Raw genomic sequence first — 6,680 nt, forward strand, 5'->3', positions numbered from 1 at the left:
GAGCTGATCGCATTTTTTGCGTAAGGAAAACATCACGCTAAAGTCATTGAATCCAGCCTTCAGCACAGCACTGTTGGCTGGTCTAAAGTCTGCTAGGCAGCCCAGCAGGACTTTGATACGCTGTCCTGTAAACCAGTGCCTCGTTGAGGTTACCCTTGCTCCATTGGTCTCACAAGAGTATCTATCAGTGGACTCTATCGCAACATCACGTCCAACAGGAAAGCACTGCAGTAGTGATAGATGTGTTCCCTCAGGAGATGCTGACGATGGCTTCCAATAGATTTAAAATAGTCACCAGAGGTCAGTGTATTGAATGTTGTCTTGAAATCCTGTGATTGCTGAAAGCTGAGCAGGGTTTCTTTTAGAAAACCCCAACAGTGGGTCTCAGGTAAGGGACCGATGTTCATTTTATGGGTGCTGAAACCCAGCATGGGGTCCAACACCAAACCAGTGGCCAGGTCATCAATCTCACACAGCTCCGTAACACTCATTCTGGTCCCTCTGTCCATTGTTTCCAACCAGGAGCATGCTGGGATTTTTTGGAATCAATGAAAAGTATTGTCAGACGGTTTATAATAACCTGTTCACATACTGTGGCTCCTGTTTGCTTGCCAAGGAAAGTTAGCTTAGCAAATCGAGAAACAAATTAACTTTTTTATGTCTTCCTGTGAAGCCCAGATGGTTACATAAACGTTAATTCTGAAATTTGTTGGGCTGCCGATGACTGCAAACAGAGTGAGTGGCCACAGTAGAAATATAAAACACAAAATGACAAATTAGCTATAGAATGCATGCATTATGTAGCTAGATAACTAACCAACTATCTTCAAAAGCAAACAAAACAAATTTCTATCGGTTTATCATGTGACAGATGAAAATTTGGAAGATTCCATTTTTACATCTGTGCCCTAACATTTTCTTCAGCTATCTATAAAGAGACAGAGAGAGAGAGAGAGGGGGAGGGAAAGAGACCAAAAGAAGGAGAGAGATGGGTGAGAGACAGAGAGAGAGAAAGACAGAGTGAGAGAGGGAGAAAAAGAGACCAACAGAGACAGAGAGAGAGAGACAGAGTGAGAGAAAGAGAGAGAGAGGGAAAGATACCAACAAAGGGTGAGAGACAGAGAAAGAGAGAGAGAGAGAGGGAGTGAAAGAGACCAACAGAGGGAGAGAGATGGGTGAGAGACTGAGAGAGACAGAAAGAGTGAGAGAAAGAGAGCGAGAGAAGGAGGCAAAGAGACCAACAGAGGGAGAGAGATGGGTGAGAGAGAGAGAGACAGAGCAAGAGAAAGAGAGAGAGTGAGAGAGGGGGGAAATAGACCAACAGAGACAGAGAGAGAGAGAGACAGAGTGAGTGAGAGAAAAGAGAGAGAGAGAGAAAGAGATCAACAGAGGGAAAGAGATGGGTGAGAGACAGAGAAAGAGAGAGAGAGAGAGGTGGAGAAAGAGAGAAGGCCCTAAAAGGCTCTAAGTTTTCATGAGCTGATGTTTTTTGGTCAGACCAGAGCTGGCCCCTTAAAAAGAGGACTAGGACCTGGTTCTGACATGTTATAAAGCTCAATGAGGGCTGTGGGAACAGTTGGGCCCTTGTCCCCAGCCTCTTGCATTCCTGTGTTATCGCCGTTTATGTATGAAGGGTCAGAAGGTCAGCTTCCAAATTCTCATCTAGTCAATAATCATGTCTTTTTGGCTCGTATTCCGCTGTGTGACAAGCCAGAGACTTCAAACTTGCTTTGAATCAAACTGGTGTCCCCCGTATGACTTATCCTTTTTATTGACCCTGTGGCCCAAAGGAAGGCCCCAAAAGGGATGAAAAAGTCATTTTTTAGGTAGATGAAAATCTGGAAGTCACTTAGATGGTAATTTGGAATGACTTTGACCGAGAAAGACCCGAACCAATGCAATCTGTTCAGCTGGTCGGGCCCTTCCTGACTATGCCTCGCTTGTCGCTCTCTGACGCACCCTTCAAAAGTTGCTAATTCGCCCCTCCCCCACTCTGTTCCTCTCCATCTCATGAGCAGCTCATTTTTCCTTTTTCAGCTTTTCAGCCAATTTTCATGACATTTTCAAAATTAAGCTAGCCATCTCTGCATCACACATGTTGTTATGCTGAAGGATTTGTACCCATGACCAGATTTTGATGGACCTTACCCTAACCCAACCCTAGCCATGATGTCATCAATCACACCCACATTACCATTCCGGATTCCAAATTCTGGTCTAACACATACAAATTTTTATGAACTTTAGAACAAATTTCTCTGCAACGATACAACTTAGCCAGCTCATTTTAAGACAGCTATATTCAGGACATGGAGAGCTTCGAGAAGTTGTATGTTAGCCATGCTCAAGCAAAATTTGGTCCCAAAGATGGCAGTAGCTGAAAGGCGCTGAAATATGTTTGAGAGCGTCTCGAGGCGTTTCTGAAAATGTCTCTCTTTTGATGTGTGACTGAGGGAAAAAAAGATCACCCCCTCCACCCCCTATGATCCCCCAACCTGAAGTACGTGATAGAACTCTTAGAGGGCTTTCCAACGGTATCTGTGACAAATCCCAGGCTGCTTCCCTTCAATAGATACAACACTTAAAGAGATTAAAATTATCATTATTCGGTCCCCCTAGTGCTGGACAGGAAGTGGTTAAAGCTTCGGCTCAAAGATGCCTAGGCTCAGCTTGTCCGGCCCTTTTGAACTATGCTTCGCTTGTCGCTCTACAATGCACCATTCAAATATTGCATATTCGCCCCTTCCCAGCATTAGCCCTTGTCTCGGGGCCCATTTGGGGAGCAACAATGAAATAGAAACCTAGGAACCCTTTTGGCTGAATGCCGGGGTCGCTCTGGTAAATCCTGTCAATTTTGACACTTATGACACAAAAGGAAGTTAATAAACACTTAATTAAAATATCTGTTAAATATTTAAGATTTTAAGATGATAATATATGAAAATATGGATTTAGAGTAATTTCTATTAAAATTTGCAATCTGTGGGTCACATAGTGGTCATTTTCTGTAATTTTAGATCAAAATCTGGAATTTGGCAATTTTTAAGGTTTTGCTGCACTCTAGTGGTCGCTCGTGAACTGCTTCCAGAATTCCACATTTTGAATTATTTATTTTGGAATATGGAATCTGGAAGTTCCATTTTCCTGTCTAGTAGATGCGAAAGTGGGTTGGAATGTTGGAAGTGAGATTTTTCAATTCATTGTCAATGCGAAAACTCTACCCCTAACCCTAACCCCCTAACTACTAGCAAGCTACGGAAAAATGTATACGTGAACTATTAGTGTGATTACATGTAGTTCAGTATCCTCAACCCCAAGATGTTTATTCAACAGTTTTGAGAACCTTTAGGACTTCACATCTAGAAATAGCTGGATTTCGCCCTCTACGGTTGCTTACGGTCACACCACCCTGAAAGCGCCCGCTCTCGTCTGATCTCGGAAGGCAAGCAGGGTTGGGCTGGCTTAGTGCTTGGATGGGAGACTGCCTGGGAATACCTGGTGCTGTAATCTTTTAGTTAGCATAAGGCACTGTGGCAAAATGTAAATGTGAACTAATAGTGTGATCACATGTAGTTCAGTATTCCTCAACCCAAGCTGTTTATTCAAGTTTGAGAACCTTCATGTCTTCACATCTAGAATAGCTGGATTTCGCCCTGTACGGTTGCTTACGGCCACACCACCCTGAACGTGACCGCTCTCGTTTGATCTCGGAAGCCAAGCAGGGTTGGGCTGGCTTTGTACTTGGATGGGAGACCACCTTGTGCTGTAAGCTTTTTAGTTAGCATAAGGCGCTGTTACTTCTTTGCTGGACGCAGAGCTGACAAGGAAACTGTATAGAGGACGTAACTTTAATGTTGTTCTTTTGGCTTCATCAAACAGTGATCTACAGCACCCACTGGGGCAGATTGAAGTCCAGTGTCAAGCATTCGGAATCAAAGTCAGCCCCTCCAAATCTCAAAGCTCAGGATTTCTCCCATCGCGTTGGAAGTCAATTGCTGTCCCAAGTGAAGACGTTCTTGCATCTCAAAAGCTTATTTCAAACAGTGCAACTTGTTCCAACACAAAAAACCACATACTACTGAAACTTTGGATGGTACGCCTCCGCCTCTCACACGGAAGACTGGGGTTTATTTCCCGATGGGGAGATCTATCTACCAGCTGCTAATTATTCCCAAGGCTACATCGACACTACTACATCTGCCAGAGTAGTTGGATACGAGGCCTAACCATAGCAAGAGATAGACTTAGACTTAGACTTAGACTGAATCTAGTTTAGACTTAGACTTAGATATGCATTTTTAAAGAATGTATTATAGTGGATATACTCAAAGAAAGACAAAGGTTATACAAAAGGATTGAGAATGATCCTGCTATCAAAGATAGGGTTTCAGTGATGATATGATCACCTACCTCAGGATCCAGGAACGTAGGCAGACGACAGGAAGCTAAGAAGGATCCAAGAATGTAAAACATCAACTATGAGGCTAGGAAGTTGAGGTTCAGGTAATTTAATTCAATTCAATTTTATTTATGTAGCGCCAAATCACAACAACACTTATCTCATTGCGCTTTTCATAAAAGAGCAGGTCCAGACCATCTTCTGTGATGTTATTTAATGAAACCGGAAAATTCCCACCAAGAGCAATCACTAGGCGAAAGAGGCAAGGAAAAACTGAGCCAGCACTAACTATAAGCTTCATCAAAGAGGAAAGTCTCAAGCCTACTCTTAAATGTGGAGACGCAGTCTGCCTCCTGAACCAAACTGGAACCTGGTTCCACAGGTGAGGAGCTTGATAGCTGAACACTCTGGCTCCCATTCTTCTATTGGAGACTTAAGGAACCACAAGTAACACTGCATTCTTGGAGCGCGCAGTGCTCTGGTAGGGTAATAAGGTACAATGAGCTCTTTAAGACAAGATGGTGCTTGAACATGAAGAGCTTTTTTAGGTGAGAAGAAAGATTTTAAATTCCATTCTGGATTTTACAGGAAGTTAATGTAGAGAAGCTAAACCAGGAGAGATGTGATCTCTTTTCCTGGTTCTATCAGAACACGTGCGCTGCAGCATTCTGGATCAGCTGAAGAATCTTTATGGACTCTTTTAAGCAGCCTGATAATAAAGAATTGGAGTAATCCAGCTTAGAAGTAACAAATGCGTGGACTAGTTTTCTTCATCAATTTTAGACAGGATATTCCTGAATCTCTGAATGTGATGACTACTGCACTGGGGAAACTTCGGTAGGCCTGGCCACGATTTCACGTCAGGGAGATTTTTCCGTGAAGGTTATGGAGAGTTTAACTTCGCAGAGTTTGATTGTGTAAAGTCAATACAAATAAAGAAATGTGTTTCCGCCCAGTTTCGAACAGGGGACCTTTCGTGTGTGAGGCGAATGTGATAACCACTACACTAAGGAAACATTTATTTTGCATATTTGTGGGAAACTGCACCATTTCTTTTCATTGCAAATGTTCAAAATGCTACAAAATAGAGATTTTAAACTAGATTCAGTCACAGATGCTTTGTCATAGATTTGAATGACAGCAAATATGTAGTAAACATAAATATTTCTACATGCATTGACTGTGGCCTAAATGTTGGAATAGCGCCACCTATTTCTTGATGTGCCAAATATTAAGCTTGGGCATTCCTCGTTAGTATAATGGGCAGTATCTCCGCCTGTCGCGCGGAAGATTGGGGTTCGATTCCCGACGGCGAGACATTTCTACCAGCTAACCAATGCTACAAGGCCTCGAGGGAAGTCCCGGCGAACGCGTGGGACTACTCGGGAAAGCGTGCCTTGGCTCAAGATGTGTTCAGCATGGTAGGAGAAACTCCTGATCCTAAATGGGAATATATTCAAGCAATGGAAAGAGCACAACTCCTGGACATGAACATCACCTTACAAGGCGCAGCAGAAGGTGGGAGAGTGTCAAGTCTGGGCACCTTATAATTCCTTTTCTGCTCTTTCCAGATTATGTTGTTCTGTTGGCTTCATCAAACAGTGATCTACAGCGCCCACTGGGGCAGATTGAAGTCCAGTGTCAAGCAATCGGAATCAAAGTCATCTCCTCCAAATCTCAAAGCTCAGGATTTCTCCCATCGGGTTGGGGAGTCAATTGCTGTCCCAAGTGAAGACGTTCTTGTATCTCAAAAGCTTATTTCAAACAGTGCAACTTGTTCCAACACAAAACCACATTACTACTGAAACTTTGGATGGTCGCCTCCGCCTCTCACACGGAAGACTGGGGGTTTATTTCCCGATGGGGAGATCTATCTACCATCTGCTAATTATTTCCCAAGGTTACATTGACACTACAACATCTGCCAGAGTAGTTTGGATACGAGGCCTAACCATAGCAAAAGACATGCATTTTTTAAGAATGTATTACAATGGATACACTCAAAGAAAGACAAAGGTTTCTGCCAAGAACAGAGCTACCTGCTCTGGGGGCAGGGGTCAGGAAACCAGGGTAAGTGATTTAGAAAGGTATTAGGGATCGTGAATCTCCAACAGAAAACACTGCTCCAAACAGCTCTACTGTAGTCCAGCCTATACTCTGCTCCTGATTGGCTTGTATACCTTACCTAGGTACTTTGCATGTGCAACTCTCAACAACAAGATGGAAGAGAAGTGCGATGCCTCACTCTGTAACAAAAACAGAGATGTGTTTCAGTTGATTG

General features: G+C 43.2%; 1 non-coding gene and 1 pseudogene across 1 annotated transcript; one reads left to right on the forward strand and one right to left on the reverse strand.

Annotated features, from left to right (window-relative positions):
* The first annotated feature begins 3,391 nt into the window (after positions 1 to 3,391).
* On the forward strand, positions 3,392 to 3,510 carry LOC116682471 (uncharacterized; annotated as a pseudogene).
* Positions 3,511 to 5,342: 1,832 nt separating this feature from the next.
* Positions 5,343 to 5,415, reverse strand: trnav-cac (transfer RNA valine (anticodon CAC)). Its single transcript has one exon. It is a non-coding gene; the product is annotated as a tRNA-Val (tRNA).
* Positions 5,416 to 6,680: the final 1,265 nt, after the last annotated feature.

The sequence above is a fragment of the Etheostoma spectabile genome, unplaced genomic scaffold (assembly GCF_008692095.1).
Source record: "Etheostoma spectabile isolate EspeVRDwgs_2016 unplaced genomic scaffold, UIUC_Espe_1.0 scaffold00018801, whole genome shotgun sequence".
In the NCBI taxonomy this organism is placed as follows: Eukaryota; Metazoa; Chordata; class Actinopteri; order Perciformes; family Percidae; genus Etheostoma; species Etheostoma spectabile.